This window comes from Carassius auratus, chromosome 20 (assembly GCF_003368295.1).
Source record: "Carassius auratus strain Wakin chromosome 20, ASM336829v1, whole genome shotgun sequence".
Lineage (NCBI taxonomy): Eukaryota > Metazoa > Chordata > Actinopteri > Cypriniformes > Cyprinidae > Carassius > Carassius auratus.
Genome location: NC_039262.1, coordinates 3,001,919 through 3,016,918, shown reverse-complemented (window position 1 = coordinate 3,016,918; position 15,000 = coordinate 3,001,919). Strand labels below are relative to the sequence as shown.

The window sequence follows — 15,000 nt, the reverse complement described above, 5'->3', positions numbered from 1 at the left end:
CCTCACACACTGTGTCTGTCCTGCTGCGGTCGGTCACTCTGATCTCCGGATGCAATTCACACGTGTGTGTGTGTGTGTGTGTGTGTGTGTGTGAGCTTTACAGTAGCACACGTTCAGAAGTACAGCCTGTAATACTGACTCTGTATCAGGAGACAATGTTACGTCTTTGTGTCGAGCGCTTCAGTAACATTGCTTTTCTTCAGATCTCCTCGTGTTACATTGTATCCCAGGTGTTTCTTGCAAGCCACTTTCTAATAACACAAAAACACCCAGCAAAAAGCACATTGATATTATCTTGGTACTAGGTTCTTAAAGTCTCTTCTGCTCACAGAGGCCGCAATTATTTGATCTGAAATATATAAAAAATTATGAAAAAGTATTACAATTTGAGAAAAGCGAGTTATACGTGAATATCTGTTAAAGTGTAATTTATTTTATGTGATGCGCAGCTGAATTTTCAGCATCATTCCTCCAGAAATCTTCACAATCGTTCCTAATATACTGATTTACTGCTTAAGAAAAAAACATTTCTGATTATTATCAATGTTGAACACAATTATGCCGAACGATATTTTTGCGGAAAATGTGATACGTTTTATTTTTCAGCATTTATTTGAAACCAAAACCTTTGTGACGTTGTCTTTACTGTCACTTTTGATTAATTCAACGCATCCTCAATTAATGAAAGTATTAATTTATTTAAAAAAATGGTAGTGCAAGAAAAATATTGAGCAGCACGAATGATCAGAAATGTGTCTTTAGCAGTAAATCATCATATTATCATGATTTCTGAAGATCATGTGACACTGAAGACTGGAGGAATGATGCTGAAAATACAGCGGAGCATCACAGAAATAAATTACACTTAAACACACAGAAAATAGTTATTTTAATTTATAATAATATATATATATATTTTTAATGTATTTTGGTTCAAATAAGTAATGTCTCGGTGAACAGAAAACTTTATTTATAATAAAAAAAATTATATTGTAATTAAATTAAGACTAGACTCTGTAGATATGTGAGAATCTTCCAGAATCTGGATCTGTCCAGTAACTTCTGCTTTCTTCATCTCTCCGTCTCTTCTCATAAAGCCGTGTCCTCCAATCACTTCCAGATCATTGTAATGGAGATAGGATTTCTCGAGCTCATGTGGCCTTATTTCTCCTTTTCTCTCCACCGATCTGACCGTAACCTTTTCTTCTCCGTCTCCTGGTTTTAGAAAAGAAGTGTACTGAAGCAGCTGAAGTAATTTCAGACGAATAATAACACAATACAAATAATACGACAGAAGTCCTAAAACCTGTTGAACATTTTAGAGATGTCTGAATGTGGCATTAGATCACCGAATATATTAAAGTGCTATTTATTGTTCAGAAAATATTCTTGAAAATTGATGCACATGCACTTCTTGTTCTTGTTTTTATTGGATTTAATCATAGTGAAAAATACTATATTTATGTAAGGACTTTAATGAGACCTCCTTCATGAAAAAATAATTAAGTTATATATATATATATATATATATATATATATATATATATATATATATATATATATATATATATTTCTAATATTTATCATGCTTTTATTTTATTTTATTTTATTTATTTGATTATTTTATTTTAGTTATAGTCATTTTAGTAATAAAACTATATATAATTTTAACTAATTGAAAATGAATGTTTATTTTTATTACATTTTTATAGAGTAAATGTACAAAAAATGTTTTCATAAATAATATGAAAAATAAATAAATTGCTGTCATATGCATTGCATTTTAAATGTGTTTCTGAATAAATAGGAATATCATATATCAGTCCCTAACATTATTCACCCTTATTAAACTTTCTTGATATGACTTCATCACTATCGTTTCTAATAATATATATATATATATATATATATATATATATATATATATATATATTTGATTTATTAGCGAGGGCAGCACATATATGATATTGATCACATCAGCTCATCAGCTCATTTGATTTCTGTCATGTCAGCTGTATTTTACTCTTCTTTTAACTTTCACGTTAAAACAGTTTGAACTAGAAGTCATTTAGTGAGTTAGTTAGCTGTGTGACTTCAGAAGTTTGTTGTTTTGTGTCCCGCTGGTGAAGGAAGACGTCTTGAGGGAAGGTGAACTTCTGCCAATGAACGTCTTGAGTCTCTCGAAACGAGTTCATCTCTGAGCAGCATGCTGTCTGTCACCTAGCAACTGTATCCACACACATGAGATTATTTCTGCCTTGAGTTCATGTGACCCTTTGACCTTTGACCTGTAGTTACAGCTAGGACCTGAGCGTTTCTCTGCAGTATAACATGACTCTGCTGCAGATGTCGTGTGACGCAGGAGAAGCCGAAGAGCTCAATATCAGCTTGACATCTTCCTCCCCACTCAATATATGCTTTCTTACCAGGCTTGGATATTTTATTTATTTATTTATTTATTTTTAATTATTTTATTATCTTTTTTACTTAATTTTTTATATTATTTATTTAATTTTAAATTAAATAATTTTGTCCTTGTTTAAAATAAAATAAAATAAAATAAAACAAAAGAAAATAATTGTTTTATATTTATATTTGATATATATTTTATAATGGTTTTGGTTTTTATTTGCTTATTTTATCATATATGTAATTACTTTTTATTTTTATTTGCTCTGATTATTTTCTTTCTAAATTTATATAATTATATTTGTTATGTTTTATTGCATTTTGAGTAGCACTGTATTTTTCATTTATTTTATTCTATTTCTTATTTTTTGTTTGATCAAATTTTAAACTATTTTATTTTCCTTTTTTATTTATTCTTTTCTTTTTTCTTTTGTATATGTATATTTAATATATTTTATAGAACTCTTATTTTGTTTTTTATATATATATTTATTAGGGCTGTCAATCAATTAAATTAAATACAAGCTGTTTCGATTAGTTTAATCTAATTAATCGCAAATTACATTTGGCTGTGAAAATACCACAAAAAGATAATTTAATGATTTTCTTTTTTTTTTTGTTAAATGAGAAAATATACATATTTTATTTGATTCAATATACAATTTATTACACATAAACATCTAGACTACAGAGGCCCAACATAAACTATGGAACTTGTTCATACATTACTTTACCAACAGTCATTAACTGACGTGTTTGTGTTCCTCGTTTGATTAACGAGCCGTATGTTAAGTATGTGTGGAATGGTCTGCTGGAGGTCAGAGGCATCGCTCTTCCTGATTGGCTGCTCTGCATCATTCACGGAGTCTGCAGCCAATCCGGTTCGCTCTTATATCTGAGGTGTGTAGAGCGCGCCAATGTTTATCGATGGCTCTCTGAGTCTGTTTCACACTGATAACAGCAGCTGATGCGCTCCGTGTTTATCTATCACGGGACTGATCTAGATTTAGAGTTGCCTTCCACATTTCATGTTGCAAAAATACAGATAAAACCAAATAAAAAAAAATCAGTTTATTTTTTTGTGTATCCTTCTGCAAAATACAATTAAAACCTATTTATTTATTTATTTATTGTGTGTTTGTTTACCCTTATACAAAATTGCTAAATCAAACAATTGTATTTAATTTATTATATTCCGTTATTTTTATATTTATTTTTATTTTGTACCCTTCTCAAACCATTTTATTTAATTTTTTTAATTAAATTTATAAAAAAAAAAATTATTTAATTTTTTTTATTTTAACAGAAGGGCACAACATAAGAGAAAAAGGAAAATAATGGTATTTTCCTTTTTCTCTTACGTTGTGCCCTTCTGTTAAAATAATACGTTTTATTTTTTATTTTTTTATTTTAGTTTAAACTTTAGAAAAATACAGTTTTACAAAACCTACTAAATAGAAAACCTTCTTATTTTATTAGATTTTTTTTGCACCCTACCACAAAATAATGTATTTATTTTTACCCTTCTGCAAAATACAAACTCATTTGAATCACTATTTTAAATAAATAAAATAAATACATTATGATTTATCTTTACAATTATTTATACTTATTTAATACTTTTTATTTGTTATTTCTTTAATGTTTTACCCTTTTGTAAAATACAATTAAAACCTTTTTTATTTTATTTATATTTTATTTTATTTTATTTCATTTTATTTATTTTTTTTATATATATTATTTTTTATTTTGTTTTATTTTTTATTTTATTTATTTTTTTGTATTATTTTTTTTTTTTTTTTTTTTAATGCATTATTTTTTATTTTGTTTTATTTCATTTATTTTTTGTATTATTTTATTTTATTTTATTTTATTTTATTTTATTTTATTGTTTCTAAACTGCTTTGGAGGGTTTATCGTCTCAGCTGCTGCTGGTGAACCTGATCTTGATCACTTTGAACCAGCAACAGAGCATTTACCTTGTTTCAGAAACCTGCTTGACATCAGCTGTTTTTCCCAGAAGACGGTTCAGGAGGGTCAAAACTGAACAGAAAGGTCCACAACGAGCTGAAAGAACACAAGGAGGGAGAAGTGATGATCCGGAGAGAGTCTGGCGCTGTTGATTGCTGTGTGTCGTAACGGTTTCTCTCTGTGAGGAGCCTGAAGCAGCGGTGAAGGGGTTCACGGATGTCAACACTGTTTTAATCTCAGAGCCTAATGCATTCATAGAAGCAAGATAAGAACTGAGAAGCACACAAAACACTCGAGAAATCAAAGGCTGGGGTCAGTAAGATTTGTTTTTAAGCTATTCATTTATTATAGAAAAAAATGCAATCAGAGTCTAAAAATATACAAAATGTGGAGAATCAAATCCCACTTTAAATGTAGTTTATATATATATATATATGTGTGTGTGTGTATATATATATATATATATATATATATATATATATATATATATATATATATATATATAATTTATTTTCTATTTTTTTAACTAAGTTTTTTTTTTGTTGGCTTAATTGTATTTAATATTATTTTATTTATTTTAAATAAATTAAAATTATAATTTTTTTTATTAATTTCTTATTTTAAAATAAAATGAAATAATTGTTTTTTATTTATATTTTTATTTTATATATATTTTATAGTGGTTGTGGTTTCTTTTTTGCTTTTTTTATAATTTTGTAACTATTTTTATATGTTTTTGATTTCTTTGATTATTTGATTTCTTAATTTATATATTTATATTTTTCATTTATTTTATTTTATTTTATTTCTTATTTTTCATTTTTTGTTTAATCAAATTTTAAACTATTTTGTTTCCTTTATTATTTATTCTTTTCTTTTTTCAGTCTGAGTCATCAGTCTAAAAAAATGCAAAATGTGGAGAATCAAAACCTACTTTAAATGTAATTTAAAAAATTGAATTTTATTATATTTTTTATTTAATTTATTTTATTTTTATCTTTGATTTCAGAGCTAAAAACACAGCGTTTTGTGTGCCTTTTGTCCAAACCGAGCCGTGCTTCTTCTGTGTTTATCTGTGTGTGTTCAGGTGTGATTACGTTTGCTCTAAAGCTGTCGGCTGTTAAAGCTTCTCTAAACTCTCTGTGATGATTTACTGATGTATTTCAGCTGCTCGTTTAACCATTAAACTACAGGCAAGCTGTTTCCAGAAAGTTTTCACTACACTACAGGATCCTCGCTAAAGTCTGTTGAAGCTACTTAAGGGAACCTCGTACTTGTGTAAGTGTTATTTATTAAAAATCTTTCATTATTTATCTTTAATTTTCAGAGCTAAATCATAGCCTAAAACATGCGTGTATTTCTCTATCAAATATTATTTTATTTGTTAGTTTATTTTATTTTTTAGCTTTGAAAACATACCCCATGTCTGAAAATGTGTATCTCCCAATCAAATATTATTTTATTTGTAAATTTATTTGTATTTTTTTTTTCACTGAAATCACACACAAAATTCAAATAAATTTTGAAATCAAGTGAATATTATTTTTGATATAATTTATAAAATTTATATAGTTTTCAATGTACTGTATATTAAATCTTTTTTATTTGATTATTTTATTTAATTTTATTTCTTAATTTAATAAAATGTTTTTGTTATATTTTACTTTATGTTTATTTACATTTATAATTTTAATTTCCATTATTAAATATATATTTTTATTTTTTTATTAAAAACTACTTATTTAATTTTATATGTCTTTGATTTTTCAACACCCCATCTTTGAATGTTTTTTTTCTACATTTTCTACATTTTATTAAATTTAATTGAACATGTTTTTTCTTTACATTAAAAAAGAAAAAAAATATTAAAAGCTACTTTTATTTTTCACTGTAATTTTTTTGTACCCTTGTGCAAAATCTTTTTGAATTAAAACACACAATGATGTCCAAACCACTCATACGCTGTAAAAGCCACTTCCTGTCCATTTCCTCACCAATACTTCCTGTTTATCAGCTCAAAACGTGGCCTTCCCGCTCTTTCAGGACAGAGAGTGATGCTTTCTAGAAGAGAAAGGCTGTGTTTAAATGCATTTATCTGCTCAAAGCTACAGATGTTAATATGTTGTTTAAATGTGTAATGTTAGATCTGAACATTCAGGAAGTGTGTCCTGTATAAAAACATGCAGTCAGACCCTGAAATGCCAGATTTTGCATACGGATGTTTTCATGATCCTGGTTTATATAGATGAACTGTCTCTGACCCCAAAGTCAGACAAAACAAAGTCTGCGCCCGTTTCATACTGATTCACATTCATGTGTGTCTGTGTGTGTGTGTGTGTGTGTGTGTGTGTGAGAGAGAGAGAGAGAGAGAGAGAGAGTCTGGACTGTTGATTTATCATGGGTGTGATCTAAACACATGCCATTCGTCAAGATACAGCTGAAACCAAATCTTATTTCTAAATTATATTAATTTCTACCTTCATTAATTTCAATACATTTAATAATGTTAGCATTTTTGTTATAAATAATTTGTATACTCTTCTGCAAAATAGTTTAAACCTACTACTTGTATATTGTTTTTCTTTTTTAAATTGTTAACTTTTTTCATCCTGCTGCAAAACACAGTTAAAATCCTATTTATTTTGATTATATTTTATTCATGACCGTGATCTAGTTTTACAGTTGTTTCACATTCCATGCTGCAAAATATTGTTAAAACCTATTTTTTAAATTTTAATTAAATTATTTAAAATGTAAATATTTATTAAAACTTAGAAACACAGTTTAAAGTTATACGTAGTTTTATTATTTAATATAGTTAAGACTTATACTTATTTTTTATTTATTTTTGTACCCTCTACAAAACACAGTCAAAAACCTTTTATTTAATTTGTTTACTTTTTTTTGTTAAACATTCTCATTTAAAACTTTTACTTTACGTTTTTTATGATTATTTTATTTTATTTTACTTCTTCAGAATTTTTATTTATTTTATTTTATTTTATTTTATTTTATTTTATTTTATTTTATTTTATTTTATTTTATTTTATTTTTTATTTTATTTTATTTTATTTTATTTTATTTTATTTTATTTTATTGACCTGACTTGACCTGACCATCTTGGCTATATACGTCACCTAAGTTTTAACTACTTTTAAGTTCACCTCTACCCAAACATTAATTGCTTCTTCTGGTTTTTAGAGGCTTTATCAGATTCCTCTTTGTCAGATGACATCATCCGGGCCGTCTGAGGATCTGTCATCTTCTCTTGCTTTATCTCTCTCTTGTTGCTGCTGAACCCATTTCACTGCTTTCTTAGACAGAGCAAGATGACATTTCATAAGTACAGCGGCTCACACGGATCCAGCTGTGCGCTCGCTGCTTATCTTAGATTGGTTACCGCCAGCGTCTTCGACTGTGCGTGTTTGCTCGGGTTCGACATGATCATTTTGCTTCAAATAGAAAATTCCCGTCCAGCACTAATTCTGTCGTGCTTGTGATGCATCCGTGCTTTGAAAGCATTGCACAGCTGCAGAAAAAGTGCGAAATACGACATAATTAAGTTAGAATTTGACTTTTTTGTCATAATTGAGTTTTAATTTCAGAATTATGACATTGTGTAACAATTTCGACTTTATCTTATAATAATGACTTAGCATCTCATAATTGTGACATATCATATCATACCATAATTTTTTTTTTTAAATGCTGACTCAGTCAATTTTGATTCAGTATTGTAAACAATCTTGTCATAATAATCCCCTTTATCTCATAATTGTAACTTAGTGTCTCATAATTTCAGTTCGATATCATAATTGTTATTTTATGTCATAATGACTTTTGTCTCAGAAAAATGACTTGGTATCTCTTATTTTTATATAGTTTCTACTTAATATCATAAATATGACAGTTTATCATATTTAATAATCTCATAATTCTGACTTGTATTTTAATTGACTTTTTATGTTATACATTTTCGTTCTTGTTTCAACATCACATAATGACGTTAACTTCATAATTATTACTATAATTAAGTATCTCATAATTTTTACTTAACATTATAATTATGGTTTTTATGCTATAATATTGACTTTTGTATCTGAAAGATGGCTTGGTATCTCATAATTTTGACTTAATATCATAATAATGACTTTTTGTCTCAAATTGATGACTTGGTATCTCATAATGATTATTTAGTATCTCAATTTTGACTTAATATCATAATTATGTAATTTTGTCAATCACAACTTATTTCATAGTTATGACTTAGTTGACTTATTATAAATTCTGACTTAGTATTATAATTGACTTTTCATGTCACAATAATGACTTTTATCTTAATGATGACTTGGTATCTCATAGTTTTGACTTATGATGTCTTATTATACCACAATGAATTTATCTCATAATGATGATTTAGTATCTCATAATTTTGACTTAATATTATAATTATGCATTTCTATGTCATAATAATGACTTTTATCTCATCTTAGCACCTCATACCTCATTTTATCTCATGTGACTTTGTATCTGTAAGTAAATAAGCACAATTACTGGAATAATAACTTTTAAGACAATCCCATTGACTTTTTGTCTTACTTTATGGCAAATTAAACTGATCCAGTAGCACAAACACAGACAAAAGCAAAATTTATCAAATTTTTTCAAAGAACCATATTGAGGAAATTGTTTACACTGTGCAATTTATCCAAAATACACTCGGATATGACCCTAAGTTCTTAGTTATGATAAATTGAATGTGATTTTCTTAATTTCCAGACTCGTCATCCTCTGCACTTACTCATCTTTCTAATCCATTATAAAATTTGCCTGATGCAATGTCCTTCTGTCAGAAGATGATGAGAGTTCATGAAGAATGTTTTCTGTAATTAGGTCAGTTCCACATTGGTTTAAAACAGCACGTACACAAAGGGCTTCCAGGATAACAGATATCGATTTTCTGCTAAACAAAAACCGGAGAGAAGTTGTTACGCAAGGCTCGAGTCTCGGACCTCTTTCGTTGATTGTTTGGGGTGCTGTGAGAAGATGAGACACAGTTTTTCTCTTTCATCACTAGCATGTGTCATGCTGCCATCTCCATGAGCTTTGTCTGACCTTCTGAATGACTTTTCAGTGCTCAAGCATTTGATTATGCTGATTTTGAATTCCCTTTTGTGTGCTGTTAATGAATCCATGTAAAAGGGAGATTTGTGTATGCGAGAGAACCTCGTTCTCATAACCTACTTTCAGGAGTGTTTTGTGTGTTGTGCTGTAATCTGTTTATGGGTTTGTAACTGCACAGTTAGATTGTAGCCTGCTGCGCAGTGCAGACTTATGACCCACATAGTGCACATTGAATTGTCTCTAAATGGTTTATGTCATGTTTAAACGGAAGCCCATTTAAAGTAAGAACAAGTAATTAAAATTTTGACAGTGTAATTTATGACTTTGTATCTCATAATTTGAATTTTTTGACATAATTATGACTTTACATTTTAAACATTTTATGACTTAGTATCTCATAATTTAAATATTCTGACATAATTATAATTTTAATTTTTTTACTTTTTTATGATTTAGTTTCTCATAATTTGAATTTTCTAACATATTTATGACTTTAGGAGATTTAAATTTTGACAGTGTCATTTATGACTTTGTATCTCATAATTTGAATTTTTTGACATAATTATGACTTTACATTTGAAACATTTTATGACTTAGTATCTCATAATTTAAATATTCTGACATAATTATAATTTTAAATTTTTTACTTTTTTATGACTTAGTTTCTCATAATTTGAATTTTCTAACATAATTATGACTTTAGGAGATTTAAATTTTGACAGTGTCATTTATGACTTTGTATCTCATAATTTGAATTTTTTGACATAATTATGACTTTACATTTGAAACATTTTATGACTTAGTATCTCATAATTTAAATATTCTGACATAATTATAATTTTAAATTTTTTACTTTTTTATGACTTAGTATCTCATAATTTGAACTTTCTAACATAATTATGACTTTAGGAGATTTAAATTTTGACAGTGTCATTTATGACTTTGTATCTCATAATTTTGATCTCCTAAAGTCATAATTATGTCAGAAAATTCAAATTATGAGATACTAAGTCATAAAAAAGTAAAAAAATGTAAAATTATAATTATGTCAGAAAATTCAAATTATGAGATACTAAGTCATAAAAAAGTAAAAAAATGTAAAATTATAATTATGTCAGAAAATTCAAATTATGAGATACTAAGTCATAAAAAGTTTAAAATGTAAAGTCATAATTATGATTAAGAAAAGACAAATTATGAGATAATAAGACATAACTACAACAAAAAGTCAAAATTATGAGATACTAAGTCAAAAGTTTCACATAAAAGTCAAAGTGTAAGTTGCTAAGTTGCAATTGATGTAAAAGTCAATATTATGAGATACTTAGTCGTTATAACATAAGCCAAATAATGAGATGCTAAGACATAACTATAACAAAAAAATCAATGTGTCATCATTATGACTTATCTCATAATTTCAATCTTTTATCTAAATATATAATGTTACTTAATTTTACTTAGTAAGTTTCAATTATGGTGAAAAAAAGTCAATTTTGACAGTCATTATTATTTACTAAGTCATGACTGAGATAAAAGATTAAAATTGAGATGCTAGGTGAGGACAAAAAGGTCATAATTATTCTATAAAAAGTCAAAATCACATAATAATGACAATTAATAAAGTTACTATTTTTACATTTTATTTTAAAAAGCTGATTTAAATATTATCTCTGGCTTCAGCTGGACTTTGAAGGACACATTTAGTAGCACCCATGAAAACTCTTACAACTGAGGAATATTTTTTACAGCAGTCAAGTTGCACAGAATATAACCTTTTTATGAGAATATTATTAAATGTTTGAATATGATCTGTATCTGCCATGAAATGCCTTTAGAAGCTGATATGGGAATAAATCTAGCTGATTTTTACTTTTTTATATTTTATTTTCTTGGGAACTTATTTGATTTAGAATGACTCTGAATTCATGTCTTCCTGACCATGAATCTTATGACTGTGAATCACTTCTGTAAAGAGCTGTTCTTATTAAAATGCTCTTTCTCTCTCTCAGTGGACCAGGGTGACCCGAAAACACTCACAGCAATGATCTTCACTTCGATCAGATGATGCAGAGGTTTGGATCACCCATCATCATCCTCAACCTCGTCAAGGTGAGATTCAATATTACCCCTTCCAGAATCTCCACGTCCTCCAATTCACCCCAAATTCAGGAGGAAATTATAACTTGCATATGGAGAAATCACCAAAATGTCAGTATTGTGGCACTGTAATATTGATTGTAAAACATATTATTGATCAGTTTATTCCTTTTATAAGGAAAAACTTTGAAAAACACGTTTTGTATGATGGACTCAAAAAAAGTAAAAAATATTACAGTAACATGCATATAAAACTCAATAATTTTAATAGTAATTGATAGCAATAACTCAATAGTAACTGAGTCATTATGACATGAATAATCAAAATTACGAGTTACTAAGTCATAATTATAACAAAATAAAAATTATGAGATGCCGAGTCTTTATGACATAAATAGTCACAATTATGAGATACTAAATCATAATTTTAAGATACTAAGTCATAATTATAATAAAATAAAAATTATGAGATGCTGAGTCTTTATGACATAAATAGTTAAAATTATGAGAAACTAAGTCTTTACTGTAACAAACTGTCAAAATTTAAAAAAAAAATTACAAACTTTTATAAAGCATAAAGCAAATAAGGTCTATTTGTTTTTTTCATTATTGAATTATTAATATTAATTAAAATGATCACTTCATCATATCACCTTGAATTATTTCACATTAAATATTTTATTGGACTGCCACGTTGTGTTGCGAACACCATTTTTAGCTTTTCATATGCATTAAATGTTAAAAGTTTGAGGTTTGGTATGGTTTTTTTTTTTAGATTCTTTTAGAGTCTTTTTTAGACAGCATTTATTTGGTTAAAAATACAGTTAAATAAAAAAAATTATATTAGTTTCTATCTAAATATCTGTTCAAATATACATTTTAATTCCCATGATTCCTAAATGAATATAAAACAATCTGAAATAGAAATCTTTTGTAACATTATAACTGAATTGACTGGCACTTTTGATAAAATGATTCTTTATTGCTGAATAAAAGTATTAATTTCTTTAACAAAATCTAAAGCTTGCACTCTGTGTGCATCACAAGAACACTTTTAGCATCTAATGCACTTGCTATAAATATAACAGACTGCACACATGAAGAAACGCACATGTTCTCACATGATGTTTTAGAGTAGAAGCTACTGTCCAGATTTCCCAGCTCTCACGTTGACTGTCACCAGATATGACAGAACAAAGACCCAAATCACAGTTTGAGCCAAACACACACACACACACACACACACACACACATACAAGCCATGTGATGTCCGTGTGAATGCCAGATGCTAAAAAGGGACAAACTGTAACAGGTTGAAAAATACATATGCTTGTGTGTTTGTGGCTTTGTTTTAGTGTGTGATTCTCCGTATATTTTCCGTCTAGATAGAAGCGTGTGACAAAAGAGCCTTAATGACCCAAATGAGGTGCATTACATGCTAAGAATGCGGTATAATTAACTCCACATGCTTGTTTAGCGCGCCGGACCATGCAGTCGCAACACGTGTGCAGTTTGTGTGTGAAGTGCATGTGTGTTTGTGAGCGCACTGACCTCCAGCATTAACTCTGTGTGTGTGTGTGTGTGTGTTTGTCAGTGGTCTCCAGTGGAGTGTGTGTGTGTGTGTGTGTGTGTGGGAGGCAGACCGCATTGTGGGTCACAGGAGGACTCGATACAGCACGTGCAAATGTGGCCCAAGGATTGAGTGTGTAAAGCACACATCGTTCACGTGTGCAACAGACAGATAATGTCTCACTAGTTTTCATCGTAGATTACTCATGGCTCCCTGTAGAGGAGCAGGAGGACGTGGGTTTGAGTCATCGTCCACTACAGGTCTGCATAATACAGCGTTTCTTATGCATTCTGATTCATTATTTAATTATTTGTATATAAATTCGATTTTGAAATTCTAGTGTCCTGGCTATTTTTTTATTTTTTTAATATGTAGATCTTTAGAGTAAAAAAAAAAGCAGTATTTATAAATTTCGATTCATTATTTAAATCAGCATTTAGAAAATAAAATAAAAGTTGTTTCTCCATGATAAAATCCATATGATTTATGCATTTAAACATATTACTAGTGTAGAAATTTGCTTATGAAAATGTAGAGCCCTGGCAATATATATATATATATATATATATATATATATATATATATTGCTGCCACATTTTCTTATCAAGTAATATCTGTTCTTCAAAGTAAAAATGCAGTATTTATTAATTCTGATACATTATTTAATTCAGCATTTTAGAAAAGAGATGTGAAAAGTTGTGTTTTTATGAAAAAATGCATATGATTTATGCATTATTGGGAGGAAAATGTGAGGAAATAACTCTTAAAGTTGTGTGTTTTTTTCATGCAATCTCTTATGTAGTGTTTATTCATTCTGATTTATTATTTAATTCAGAATTTTAAAATGAAATAGCAAACGATTGAGTAACAAAATAATTTTTTAATCTAAAATATTGTAGAAACAATAATATTTTCTCATTAAATGTTTACAAAATGGAAAAAATGTTGTTGTCTGTAGGATTTTCACCGCTGAAGATCTGCGGTTTCTACAAGGCCATGATGCTCCAAACACTGAATGAGTAACGACTGAGGGAAGAATAGCATTATGGATCAGAGAGAAACCAAACCAACACACAACAACTGTTTCTATTTTGATGTTTCACACCGAATGACTCTCAGCTTCACGTCTGCTGCGTGTTGATCCATTCAGAAATAAAGTGTCCTTCTGACTGCCATATTAAACAGCAGTCACGCTACGCCTGATTAATGCATTCTGTCAATGATCTGTGAAAGATTCATTGCTGTTTTTAATAGGTGTTAGATGTACAGATAACTAACTGTGAAGAAATCCTGTTGTTTGCATAGGTTTTTACATTTATAAAATATTTAAAACCCATCTTAAGTCACATCTTCTCAGAAAAGCTTTCGATAGGTGTTGAAAAAAATTCACGTTTTTTTTTTTATGAATTTGAATTTATTGTTGAACAATAAAATATAAACAGTGCATAAAAACTCTATAGAAATATATAACCCCCCTCCCCCAAAAAACTACCAAATATAACAAAAACACATTTTATAAAAATTTTATGAGTTTAAAACAAATTAAAAATTGATTTATATATACTTTGTGTATTATTTAGATATATATTAACACATATATATTATATATATATATTAACGTGTGACTGCGCTACATTTTATCGTTTTTATTATACTTTGTGTATTTTTAAGTAAATATGTTTTTGTGTTTTCATTTTTGTTTTGTTGTTTAGCACATCGGACAATCATGGGTTGTAATTAATGATGCTATATAGCTACAAAAATTTGCCATTTGCCTTATTTTCATTAATTTATATATTTGCATTTCTGATATTATTTTTAATGATTAA

General features: G+C 28.2%; 1 long non-coding RNA gene across 2 annotated transcripts in view; it reads left to right on the top strand.

The window, feature by feature from the left end:
• Positions 1-5,528: 5,528 nt before the first annotated feature.
• LOC113037792 (uncharacterized) overlaps positions 5,529-15,000 on the top strand; it is a 16,322-nt gene continuing 6,850 nt past the window's right edge. For both annotated transcript variants that reach the window (XR_003274683.1, XR_003274682.1), the window contains exons 1-2: positions 5,529-5,658; positions 11,514-11,613. This is a non-coding gene — a long non-coding RNA (uncharacterized LOC113037792). The remainder of the gene's footprint in view (positions 5,659-11,513; positions 11,614-15,000) is intronic.